General features: G+C 40.5%; 1 long non-coding RNA gene across 2 annotated transcripts in view; it reads left to right on the top strand.

Moving 5' to 3' along the window:
- Positions 1-13,468, top strand: part of LOC137483550 (uncharacterized) — an 84,249-nt gene that overhangs the window by 29,820 nt on the left and 40,961 nt on the right. The window contains exon 3 of one of the 2 annotated variants that reach the window (XR_011004516.1): positions 9,774-10,349. The exons of the other annotated variant lie outside the window; for it this stretch is intronic. This is a non-coding gene — a long non-coding RNA (uncharacterized lncRNA). Of the gene's footprint in view, positions 1-9,773; positions 10,350-13,468 lie in introns of those variants that run through there. 2 annotated transcript variants of the gene reach the window in all.

The following is a 13,468-nucleotide window of genomic DNA, read 5'->3' as shown; positions in this document are numbered from 1 at the left end:
TGCCTCTAGAGAATGGGATATTTCTGAATACTGTTTCAAATGCATATGCAAATTGAAATGAAATTAAATCAACTGGATCTGAAATTCTTAAATTGAATGGTTAGAAAAACACATGTATTCATCTGGATCTTAGCAATAGCTTGTAAAATTGAGGTTATTGAATAATCTTATATTATCTTTGACCTTTGGTGAAAAAGAGGTTGTACAAATTCTTAAGAATTTCAAGGATACATCTGAATTTGCAATTATTCTGAGTCTTTTCAGCTCATGACCCCTTTCTGTGGAGCCGCCTCAGATTAAAAGACACCTTTTTAAGGTGACCAGTGCAAACTTAGCAGCAAGTATTTTAATCAGCTGATTTTTCTGCTTTCCTTCTATATTTTCCCTCCTTTCCTTTCTTCACACTATTTCTATTGTGGCTTCTGTGGCCAGTATTTATCTTGTCATTTTCAGCACAACCACTTTTAGTTTTCTGGGCATTTTTGTTTAACTCTGTACTACTCTCCTGTGCCTGTAAATTGACACATCATAAATAAATCAGGCTGTGATGTGAGTATGGATATGATTTAAGTTGAATAGAGAGTCAATGTCATTGCAAAAGACAATGGAACAACCTGAAATCATATTCTGAGCATGGATTTGTCAAGCATTAGTAAACGCTAATAAATAAACCAAAGACAGTTTCTATTATATACCTTTGTTATTGATCTATACACCCATATTACTAAAATACTTATAGAATGAAATGGGAAAAAAATTATTTGCTGCTCATCTATCATCAATAAGAAACTATCAGCAAAAGAAAACACAGAGAAATTAAGAAAGCGCATAAAAATAAAATAGCTTGGAGAAATTTTGTCCCTGCTAGATAAATCACCAGGCAGGCTGAGAAGAGTTTTGTCCCAAGTTTGAATCATTGAAAATTTGCCTGTTTAGTGGGAGAAAGTTTCTCAGTGTGTGCCTGATCTGCTCACATTCACACAGAAGAGAATCAGAGTGGAATGGAGAGGGTTAAAAAGCTTTGCGCTGAGGTGTGTGTGCCCAGGGGGCTGTGCCAGCTCTGTGCCCGCCAGGCACACTGCAGCAGCACTGCTGAGCCCTGCCCAAGCTGGGACTTCAGAGGAATATCTTCCTAAATCAGCTTTTCTCCCTGCCCCACGAGCAGATGTGACTGATGGTTTCCCTTCTACTGCAGAGAAAGCTGCTCCTCATCCTGCCTGAGCTGTGGGATCAGCACTGGGCACTGCCCTGGGGGACACTCCTTCAGTTTAAAGGCTGAGCTGGTTCAGAGCTCAGCCCCTGCCGCTCACCAAAGCTGCCTCACATCACTGCAAACCTCCTGTGCTGGCAGAAAGAATGAAATAGGCTGGAAGCAGGAAGGTGGCTTGGCATGGTATAAGGGCAGGTGGGCAAGGGAATTTTACAGTGAGTGGATGGGAGAAGGAGGATGTTTCTGTGTGAAATGCTGTGACTGTCCCATGGTTAATATTGGGAAAATGTTGCAGCAGTTTGAAGACCATATATTGCTTCTTCAGTCTTTGAAATTGGTTATGTGATGCAGCCAACAGGCAGCTTGGTGTCATTTTCATGGCAAGGCCTGTGAGAAGGGAATTGGTGTCTTACCAAACCTAAATCAAAGTTGTAGAAAGAATTAGTCTGGAAGGTAGCACACGTAGTGTGGGATTTGGCTGTTTCTAATTGGCAGAAAAAGATCTTTTATCATTCCGTGATTCCTTCTGGAATCTGTTGATATAAAGCAAGTGCAAAAATAAAAAGTCATTCTGGAATATGTGTACCTTGGGTTAAATAGAATGGTTTTCTCCTGAAACAAAGGACAGCCAAATGACAAAACAAGCTGATGTCTAGAATAGAAATGTAGTTTCCAAGTTTTCTTTGAGGTATTTCACTCATTGACTCTGTCAATTGAGGGGGAAGACAAAGAAGGTGCACACCATATGTACAACATATTCATATCCTGGAATCCAGTGTGTCCTAGCCACGTGGGCAAGTCAATGTGCTAAAAGCCACACCTGAACTCTTTGGACAGAAGTTCAGTGCTGAAATAAGGCATCTGTGAGTCTGGGGAGATTGAGCATCACCAGCTATGTATTATCTAAGCAGGATGTCTGTGATAAGACACCCCAGAGCTGACACAGCAAGCTCTGGTTTTGTGCCTTTCACTGAGGAAAAGAGCTAAACTTTTTCTGCTGGTCCCTGTAGGTTACTGTTTCTCAATACACCATGGTAGAGTTATTTGATTTCTATTAATTTGTTCCTTCATGGGATGTAGATGGAAACTGAAAATCTAATAACATGGACCATGTTATCACCATGGTAATGAAATGCCTTGTCTCAACTTGTGAGTTTTTGTTTATCATTAAGAATTCCATTGCTTTACAGGGAACAGCAGGTGAATTTGCTTGTATAGCTAAAGAGAAAATGAGGGCTGCTTTTACATCATCCACTACAGATGTTATCTGGAATTTGCTTCAGAATACATTAATATGGCTTTTGTAAGCAGTCTTATAATTGGCAATATGTTTCAAATGCCTTGGATGTTTAACTTGGGCAGGAGAGGAAAAGTGATAGCACCATTTGCAGGAGTTGCTTTGTAAATTCAATCTGTGGTCAAACTTTGCATGCCCATAACTTTCAGGAAAAGCAAATTAGAAAATGCAGTCCATCACTTTTCTGTGGAGGGTTATATGAGGCAGTTCAAGAAAATCACTGAACTGAGTGCAGCAAGGTTTGAGATCAAGGGAGAAGGATAGAGGGAGTAAGAGGTGGCTTTGGTGCTTCAGGGAAATCTTGTTTTCTGCCAGGCCCTTTTGAAAATGCAGGAGCTGATGGGTGGCTTTGGGTGTGATGAGCCAAGCTGTCTTCAAGATGGACACAGCTGGTTATAAATGGGAGAGGGTGATAAAGCCATGATGAGCCCCAGATGGAAGATGGAGGAGACAAGGCTCCCCTGTGATTACCCCAGACACCTTGTACTGAACACTGTGTAACCCCACCTGGTAATTCATGCTAAAATTAGTGTCTCATCTAGGGAGATGCTCAGTATTGAGTGAAAATCTTCAATAATTCTGGAACTGCTTTAACAGGTAGGGTAAGGGTAGCGCAGCCGAAGAAGTTAGAATTAACCTAAATTGAACTATTGAGTTTAGGAATCAAACAATTCTGAACAGGAAAACTGAATGCAAAAAAACTCCAAACAACAAAAAGAAAACCCAGAGCATTTAGCCATGAATGTTATTTTAAAAACCCCGAGCTTTTAAAACCCCTGTGTTTACTATCTGTATCCTGAGTCTGAATTTGATGTGTTAAGTCTTCCTGTTTGTAGTGGGGTATGGGGTATTAAGCTCTGCTCCTGGGATAATCTGCAATTTAAAGAAGGAACTAAGATAAATGGTGTTAGAAGGAAGTAGTTATCATCTTTGTGAGGGATAATCTTTCAAAAAATATCCATGAAATTATAAAATTAATCATTAACTCTCCAACAACAGTTGAAAATGGCATTGCTTTCATTGGACAGATTATGAAGATCTGCAAAAAGGAGATTTAATAGATATTATACAATTTCTAGCAGGTTAAAGGCTGCATGAAAACCTTTTAATTATTAGAAATAATCTAGGCAAGCAACACCTCCTCCTCCCCATTTGTAGCACTGCTCAAGTGCCTACACAGTCCTATTCTTTTCTAGCCATTATGGACGTATTAGGTAAAGGTACACTTCAGAAATAGGAAGCTATATTTAAGGAATCGTGTCTCATTTCCCAGCTCTCTGTAGGTTTTCAAAGACAGCATTGCTTATATTTAGTAGCAGTTTTACTGAGAGAAAAGAAATACTTCTTTCAAGAGAGGTTGCCTTTGCAAAATATTTTTCAAAATAATTTTCAGTCTTCAAGAAGATGTGCTAAGAATCCATAGCAGTGCCTTTGCAAAGGAGTAAATGGCAGCTGGAAGGGGTCAAAGGCTAAGGCAGGTCAGGGAGTGAATTTGTTATGAAGTTTGCTTCTGTATTTAAAGTGGAGATGACCTGATTGAAGTGAATTCACCAATTCCTTTGCTGGTAGGAATTTGTACTCTTGTACTGAGCATTAAGAGGCTACTGGTATCTGTGTACATGCTGGCAGTTTCTCCCTAGGGACACCCTCTAGGGAGACAGCCCAAATATTATATAAGCTGCCTGTGTCTCTCCCACAGCAAGAACTGCAGGCAGAAAGCAGAAGGTGGTGGTCTAATTATTTGGCTCTGAGTTGAATCATGTGTGACACCAGCATGAGCTAACAGGAGGGTCCATCTGGTTCTCATCACTGGAGCCCTGGCTGATGGCAGCACAGACCCTTGAGTGCTGCCCCAGGAATGGGGGAGAAGGGTGGTGGAGATGCTCAGGGACTGGAGGATTGGATTTGCAGTGAGCTGAGGGCCCAAATGTGAAGTGGAAAGAAAATCAAGTGAAAATGCTAAGGGCTCTGTGCAGCTGGTGGAGATATAGGCACAAGCTCATTGCTGTTTGCTTTTGGTTGGATACAAGCAGTGCAGTGATTTGGAACTGTGGCAGATCAGCTCTTAAGAAAAACAGAGAGATCCATTTTCTGGTTGTTATTTGGGGTTTTATTTAATCTTGTTGAATTTATTTATTTCCTAACTTGGAGCAATACACCAAAGGCCATATTACAAATACTATTTTAAGAAGTTCTTTCTGAGAATTGCCTATTACAACGCTTTGCTTTTCACTTACAAAAAATGAGGAAGGAAAGGACGTGGACCACTTAGAATTCCTTATACAATCAGTAGTGAGCCTTTGGTTATACAGTAAATATATTTATATAGTGAGCCTGTAATAGATACACACACAGCACCATGAACAAAATATTCTACTTGTGAAACACTCATATTTGGAGTCTACATGTAAGCTGTACTTGAGATTTCATTAACACAAGGCAAGCAGTATTAATATAAAATAATATTATATTCCAGGGATGAAAGTAATGAAATTAACTCACAACATTATAATTTGGGATTGTAGTTCCTTCCTGAGGCTGCTGAGGAAGTGACCCATCTTTTTATTATTGCTGCAAGATAGAAACATTATCAACTTTACATAGGTTAGTTAACACCTGGTGTGGAGGAATGCACAAGTTCTGAATTCTGATCATGTGAAAAAGTGATGATATTGGTATTCAGGAATATTCTCTGGAGTGGGTTTTTGTTCCAGGCTGAATTTCATGTTGCAGTATTTAATCATTTATAGTATATGATTTCTTACACCATTGTTCCTTTCTTTTTAAGCTATGAAAGATAATTGTATCTCAAAGAAGGGACTTATCTCTCTTTATCTAGTCCTCTTTACTCTTCAAGAAAAATTATAATGTGGATTTCTGATGGCTGGTTTCAGGCAACAGATTATTTTAAATCCTAAATAGAGAAGAGATTTTAATTTCATTGCAAGAGCAGTCAGGATAAATTAGTTGGGAGGGGAAAACCTCGATAAATGACATTTTTTTTCCAAGGGTAATTATTTTGAGAATATCCAGGATAAGCAAAGACTTATTGACTGAGCAGAATAGAATTGCTCTGGGGTTTGGGTTTTTTTGTATAAAAATATTTCTAAATTGGATATCTGTGAACATCTTAAAGGAAGACATCTATTCCTGTTTACAGAGTAATAATTTAAACTGTCTTTCACTCTGCCCTAAAATTGCCCCTGAAGCAGCTCCATCTTTCACAGGATAAGATCCCAAGCAGCCCCCTCCCTGCTGCCTGGCTGGGGCAAGCTGTGCAAGCTGACAGCAAGCACTGCACCCTGAAACTCCTCCGCACTCCACGAACCCCCACGGAACAGAAGAGAGGCAGAGAATCCTAAAATGACAGCATGGACAGTTGTCTGGGTGCCATAGAAACTGCCACTGCAAGGAAGAGCTTTCCCTTCCTTGGCTTTGCCATTCAGATACTGAGAATGCAGAGACTACAGAGAAAAATAAAAGTGCCTGTGCATTGTTTCCACGTCAGGTGATTGTCCACTTGCTGTAGTTTTCATTTGCTTCTTGTGTAGGACCAGCTTTGTGCTGTAATTGACTGTAATGTCCAAAACTTGTGTCTCTGTTCTGTTGTGTGATGAAATTTCCTAGCAGAACTTCTCCCAGTGTGTTCTTTCCCAGTGCTGGCCTGCAGGCATAAGTGCCTTGACTTTCGTGGCTTTTCTCGTCCTGAGAGGCAATGAGAGCTGCACAGTGCAAGCCCGCGGTGCCCGTGGGCTCTGTGCCCTCCTCTCTGCTGGCCCGTGCTGGCTGTGGCATTAGCAGGGCATTGGCTGGAGAGGTCTCAGTGACACCAACCCCTGGGTCCTGGCCCAGAGTGCCTTCAGCAGAAAGGTCTGGATGCAGTGGGACAACCAGCAAAGCCCCTCGACAGCCTGGGAGCTGATCCCTCACAGAAATCTCTCAGCTGGGTGCCGGGAAGGCAGGAATGGCTCCAGGCTGCTCCAACAGTTGCTGTGTGCAGTGAGTGTGTTTATTATGGGAAGGGTTCCCAGGCCAGCCAGCTGTCCTCAGTGTGCTCCCACACCTACGCTGAGAAGGACATGCTAGAATCCAGGACACACTTCAACATGACAAATAGCTTCCCAAAAAAGCCACAGCGTTTTGCTGCAGGTCAGCAAGCTCGTGCTTGGGTGGGGAAATCTTTAATTTGCTCTAGAATTGCCATACAGGTGACAGGCTTGTTGGACTTGACCTTGCCTTTGCCTGATTTCCCTGGGCTGTTTGAATTAACCTTCCCAGTGCTGGATGAGGGCTCACCAAGGAATGCTTTTTGCTGCAGGTGGTGGCTTTCCAGCTAAAAGCCTCCAGCAGTGGAGTTAATATGCAGTTGCTATATCAGGATGGTGGGAGGAGATGGACTGATCAACTCATGAACATCTCAGATCTTGTTCTTTCAATGACTTGTTGTAATTTCCACAATGTGCAGATTTATTTTTTAACTGAATATCCTAAACTAATTTTGAAAGGAAAGTTCTACCTATCTAGATTTCCTCCCACATTTCATTTAAATAAGTTATTCTTCACCTTTTGTTCCAGGCTGCTGTGCTCTGTTAAATGCTACTTCAGAAATGACTGCCTTTTACTGATGGGTGAAATAATCTCTGTGCAAAGTCTGGAAATTATTTTCAGTCAGGGAGGTATTTTAAGCTGCTTTGAAGTGAGAAGTGCGGGATAAGGGGGATAGGCTGTGTGTGGGACTAAGAAGTAAGTATTATGAGTTTATTGGCTTCTGATATTTTGTGCTTCATGGAGTATTGAGAATGTCACTTTCTTATTATTGCCTTGTTTTTTCCAAAAAGGTGTCACATTATTTTGCCACAAATCTAAAAGAGGTTGAATGGAACAAATATGGTCACGGAATCAGATACCTATTTTTTATCAGCTCAGTGGGACAGGCATGGGTTGTTCCCTGTGTGATTTCCTTTGAACACACATCCCCTCAGATAAATCTAGCAGGTTAAATTGGAGCAATGAGCAGACTATACCAACATCCCTCTCAGACACCAAGATGTTTGTGGGGGTCAGGCAGTGCCATGTCTTTGAACATGACTGGTGCAAATATCTGATTCCCCAAATGCTAAGTGTATGTGCTTCCTTTCCCGTGTCAGTCACACTCGGGGCCTTGCTCTGGTGTGTGATTGATTTTGGTCACTCTCCTGAGTGACACTCCTGTGGCTGTGGAGGGATGTGGGTGCCTCTGTCCAGGAGAGGGTTGGCTGCCCCACAGCTCAGAGCTGTGCTGACACCTGCCCTGCTGCCAGCTCTTCTCCTCTGCTGCTTACAGACCATGGGGCTTCAGGACTTGCATCAGGAGTGACAGAAACAGCGATTTCCTAGCGCTGCTGCTTTCTGCTGGGTCTGCTTGGTGACAATCTGCCCTGGGGGCTGCTCCTGGGGGAATGGGGACAGGGAGAGCCACCAGCTGTGTGGGGTCCCGGGGGGTGTCACGCAGCCATGGCACAGGTCTGTGTCCTGGGCTGGGCTCGCTCAGCCCCGGTGCTGGCTCAGGCTGGTCCTGCTGTTCAGAGATTCAGTCACCACCCAGGGGTTTGTACATCCGTGCTCGTGGAAAGTGATTTTGCAGCTCTTGTGTTATTAACTCTAATGCTGAGTGAAACACAGTGCAATTCACGTGTTCCTGTGAAATCTACACTGTGTTGCTCTAATCATGGTGTTTGTTTCCTTATCTGGTCCAGACACATGCTGAAAGAAATGCACAAATTTGGTCCCCCTGATAAAGCTGGTGTTCACAAAATCTTAATAAAATTAAAATGTAATCTCAGTTTCTCCTTAATGCTCCTGTACCCTGTATGCCTTTAAATCATCTGTAGTGTTTACTGCCAGTTCAATTATCAGGTATAATTAGTGAACCTAATGCTTTAATGTTTGTTACTGGCCTACTTTCAAAATCCTTTACACATGCAAGTTGTATACAATTTAAGTAAGAAATGCTTCGTGGTGTCATCACGACTCTTACTTAGAGGAAGGGAATGCCATTCCCTTTATTTAACCTACCAGTCTGTACCTCCTGGGTACAATTCTTGGAGTTAAACCAATAGTTATCCAGTGTGTAGATTGCTGTTGCTCATTAGCTTTGCAAGAATGTCATAATGCTGGGTTTTCAATCTTGCTCTAAGTAGTCTTACTGCTAGTGTTAGTCTTAGCCAGAATGCATATTTAAAAAGAAAAAATTGGAGATTTGAATGGTGTGTCAGTGTCATTTTTACAGTACAGTGGACAAGAAGAATAACATCTATGCCTCTATTTGTTTTGTTTTTCTTCTATTTTTTCCCCTTTGAGTATTGCTACGTATTTGTGCTAAAACAGAGGCAATTTCTGTTTGATTTTGCTGCAAATATCTTGCATCTTTTCTTACTCTCCTATCATTTCTGTGTCTGTTTTGTTTCGGGGCCTTGATTCTGTGTTTTAAGGTTTGACAACTGCTAACCACACAGCATGTTGTAATAGCCTGTAGAAAGAGCCTTTTTGATTCATGTGTATCAAAGTGCATGACTAAACCCTCACTGTATATTTTGCTGGTGTCTGGTATTAAACTTCTTTATGCTTTAGTCACACATTAAGAAGTGATGCATTTATTTTCATAACTGAATTCAGCATTTGTGCTCTGTAGAAGCTCTGTGCTTTGTAGAAGGGAAGATAACAGAAGAAAGCAAACATTTCTATTCACTGGCTGTCATGTGTGATCTCCCAGTAAGAAAAATTTAGAGATTTTTTTGTTAAGAAGAGGAATTTTCAGAGAGAGAGAAAGAGAACTGCTGAAAGCAAAAAATGCAGCTATTTGCTACTCATTTCAAATCTTTGTCCTATCTGGTATGAAGCTTAGAGAGATCTTTTGCTCTGCATGCATGAACTTGATTAAATGTGTGGATATATTATATTCTTCTCCTAGTTGTAAGCATCTTAATGTAATTTTAGGGATTTTATTTAGGTAGAACTCTTGGATGGATGTCTGTTTCCCTGGGTTGTATTATTTCTTGCCTTTTATATTTTTTATTTGCTACTGTATTACCAAAGTTTCAGTTCAGTTTTGGGACATGAAAATGTAGTAGTAGTGACAATTATTCCTTTCATCCAGGGCTCTTGGAAATATCCTTTAGAAGTACAGACAGTATTTTTTTATCTTTTGAAGTCAGTGAATCATCATTAGTAGCTGACATGTTGATTAATATCTACTTGTAAACCTTCTAAATACAGGGGTTTTTTCAGTGTGTAATTTGCTTGAAAGAAGTTCCAGGAGGTTCTGAACCAATATGCAAAGCTGAAGGGATGGGACAGTGCCCTTTACTCAATTTTCCAAATTTTCTGGACATTCCCTAGGATTATCTCCCTGCATTTGAAAGCTTTTTAGCTAAACCTCCTCAGACTCTTCTAGAGCAGAACTCTGACTTTTGAAGAGCAAATGGTAGGTCAGGTGCATCCCAGCTTTGGGGTCAGATAGAATAATTTCTGCAACAGTGGGTTCTACTGTTGGATACACAAAAAAATGCCAGCAGGGAACCAGAAACATGAATTACCATGGAGATGAACACAAACTGGGTAGAGGCGCTTTCAGCAGAACTGTCTCCTTGGCAAATTCATTGAAATGAAAACTTTTTGTGGAAACATATCAGTTGACAGGAGGAAGATCTTGGAACAGATGCTAGCTTAGAGCCCAAGATATTCAAACTGAGCCATGAGGGAACCAGATTCATGTCTTTACCCTGAATAACGTCTCCAAACCCTGCTCTTTTTGTCTTTGGCTTCCTTTTCCTCTAAGTAAAAAAAAAAATGTTGAAAGCTTTTGAAATCTTTACATCTTGGGTGGAGTTCATGTTTCCTGATCCAGGTCATCACCTTGGGAATAGTGACAGAAAAACCTCATTTTGTCAGTCTTGTTAAAGGAAGCAAGCCCTGTTTGCCATGTAACAGCAGGTAAATAACTTAATGCAGTTTCTTTGATTTGCATTATTGCTACCAATAATTGTTTTAGTCAGGCTTTTGTGGGGATGGCTGAAAAATCAAATTCTATCTGCTTAGAGGTTTTACCAATATTGCTTCCCTCTGAGGCAGAGCACAGGAAATTGTATTAAACACAAAGAGCAGAGTACCAAGGTTCATTCTGGAAGTGAATATGAAACTTAGGAGTGGATGAAGCTGTATATTTGTCTTTGTATAGCTCAGTTGAAAGAAAACAGATGAGGCAGAAAGGGAATTATTTTGGAGAAAAAAGTCTTGAAGACTGGGAAGAAAAACTAAACCCCATGGTTTGGGATAATTCCCAAAAACTTTCCAGTCTTTTGGGTGAGTAGTTGAAATGAACTGATTTTTCAGAGGCTTTTCAGATTCAACTCAAGCTATTGGAATGTCAGACGAAGAGAAGAAAATTTGCTTTCACCCAGGAGGATAACTTTGAAAAGTAGTAGAAAGCTCTTGCATTCATCCATCCTCAGAGAGCAACGGGCTGAGCAATCCTGGCAGGAGTGAACGTGGTAAGGAGCTGCTGTAGAAATCCAGGGGCAAAATTATTTACAGTTTTGTGGAGCTGAAGAAACCTACAACCTTAGAGACCTCTGAGTGTCCCATCATCAAGACCTTTTACAGCTCTTATGAGTGCAGGGCTGCAGGAGTTCTGTCCTCTTGCCATGCTCCAGGAAGGCACAGGCTGGAAAAAAAAAAAAGAAAAAAGCCCTGTGGCAGCTGATACCTTGCATTTAATCTGGGATATAGCAGTGAAACAACAGTGCTGGATACCAGATACAGACCCCTTTGGGATGGTAAATGGCTTTTCTCTGCCCTTCCTGAGAGATGATGTCTTCAAGGAAGAAGTGGACTGATGTCCTGCCAAGGGAGCCAGGGAAGTGCAGCTCAGGTCAAAGGCAGAAGGAACTAAACCCCACCATTGTATTCCTTGGCCTTGACTGCTTCTTGAGAAAAGGCAGTGTACAGAGAGGAGATATTAACTGAAAATTGGATCTCCTAAGAAAATGCCTTCAATTTGTTCAGCTACATTACTGCCCTGTTGGCTTGTTCTGTAGAATGCTAAAGAGGATATGGTTTTGTTCTATTTTTTTTTTTTTTTTAAGAAGAGAAAATGTAGCAATCCGCATGGCTTTGGGCTGAGTGCTAGCCAGGGTCAGGTGAATGAAAGTGAGCCTCTCCTCTTCTGAACACTTGTCAATTAAATATTTCATTTCAAGAGAGCTGAAATCTTCCCCTAGGAAGAAAATCTTTATTTTCATACCTTTTAAACCTGGCTTTTGACTGTCACTTTGAAAATGGCATTTTTCAGTAAAATATGAATGAATAATAAAAAAAAATTGGAGGCTTTTTGTCCCATCCTTCTTCACAACACAAAGACACAACCAGAAATACTTTAGTTTGAGGCCTAAACAAACATTTTTAGTTTAGAGCCAAATAATGCTTTTCTTTTTTTCCCCAAATGAATATTATGGAAAAGATTGTTGTATTTTCAATAATTTCAATTTCCTCTTTTTCCTCCTCTTTTTCCTCCTCTTTTTCCTCCTCTTTTTCCTCCTCTTTTTCCTCCTCTTTTTCCTCCTCTTTTTCCTCCTCTTTTTCCTTTTTCCTCTTCTTTTTTTTTTCTCTTCTTTTTTTTTCCTCTTTTTTTTATCTTCTTTTTTTTCCTCTTTTTTTCTCTTCTTTTTTTCTTTTCTTTTTTTCTCTTCTTTTTTTCCTCTTTTTTTCCTCTTCTTTTTTTTTCCTCTTCTTTTTTTTTCCTCTTCTTTTTTTTCCTCTTCTTTTTTTTCTCTTCTTTTTTTTCTCTTCTTTTTTTTCCTCTTCTTTTTTTCCTCTTCTATTTTTCTCTTCTGTTTTTCCCTCTGTTTTTCCCTCTGTTTTTCCCTCTGTTTTTCCCTCTGTTTTTCCCTCTGTTTTTCCCTCTGTTTTTCCCTCTGTTTTTCCCTCTGTTTTTCCCTCTGTTTTTCTTCCTCTTGTTCTTCCTCTTGTTCTTCCTCTTGTTCTTCCTCTTGTTCTTCCTCTTGTTCTTCCTCTTGTTCTTCCTCTTGTTCTTCCTTTTTCTTTTTCCTCCTTCTTTTTCCTCCTTCTTTTTCCTCTTCCTTTTCCCCTTCCTTTTCCCCTTCCTTTTCCCCTTCCTTTTCCCCTTCCTTTTCCCCTTCCTTTTCCCCTTCCTTTTCCCCTTCCTTTTCCCCTTCCTTTTCCCCTTCCTTTTCCCCTTCCTTTTCCCCTTCCTTTTCCCCTTCCTTTTCCCCTTCCTTTCCCCCTTCCTTTTCCCCTTCCTTTTCCCCTTCCTTTTCCCCTTCCTTTTCCCCTTCCTTTTCCCCTTCCTTTTCCCCTTCCTTTTCCCCTTCCTTTTCCCCTTCCTTTTCCCCTTCCTTTTCCCCTTCCTTTTCCCCTTCCTTTTCCCCTTCCTTTCCCTCTTCCTTTCCCTCTTCCTTTCCCTCTTCCTTTCCCTCTTCCTTTTCCTCTTCCTTTTCCTCTTCTTTTTCCTCTTCTTTTTCCTCTTCTTTTTTTCCTCTTCTTTTTCCTCTTCTTCTTCCTCTTCTTTTCCCTCTTTTTTCCCTCTTTTTTTCCCTTTTTCTTTTTCCTCCATCTTTTTCCTCTTCCTTTTCCTCTTTTTTTCCTCTTTTTTTTTCCTCTTTTTTTTTCCTCTTTTTTTTCCTCTTTTTTTTCCTCTTCCTTTCCCTCTTCCTTTCCCTCTTCCTTTCCCTCTTCCTTTCCCTCTTCCTTTCCCTCTTCCTTTCCCTCTTCCTTTCCCTCTTCCTTTTCCTCTTTTCCTCTCTTTTTCCGTTTTTTTCCTCTTTTTTTCCTCTTTTTTTCCTCTTTTTTCCTCTTTTTTTTCCTCTTTTTTCCTCTTTTTTTCTCTTCCTTTTCCTCTTCCTTTTCCTCTTTTTTCCTCTTTTTTTCTCTTTTTTTCTCTTTTTTTCTCTTTTTTTCTCTTTTTT

This window comes from Anomalospiza imberbis, chromosome 16 (genome assembly GCF_031753505.1).
Source record: "Anomalospiza imberbis isolate Cuckoo-Finch-1a 21T00152 chromosome 16, ASM3175350v1, whole genome shotgun sequence".
Taxonomy (NCBI): Eukaryota; Metazoa; Chordata; class Aves; order Passeriformes; family Viduidae; genus Anomalospiza; species Anomalospiza imberbis.
Note: the sequence above shows the minus strand (reverse complement) of the source record. Positions and strands in the feature narration are given on the sequence as shown.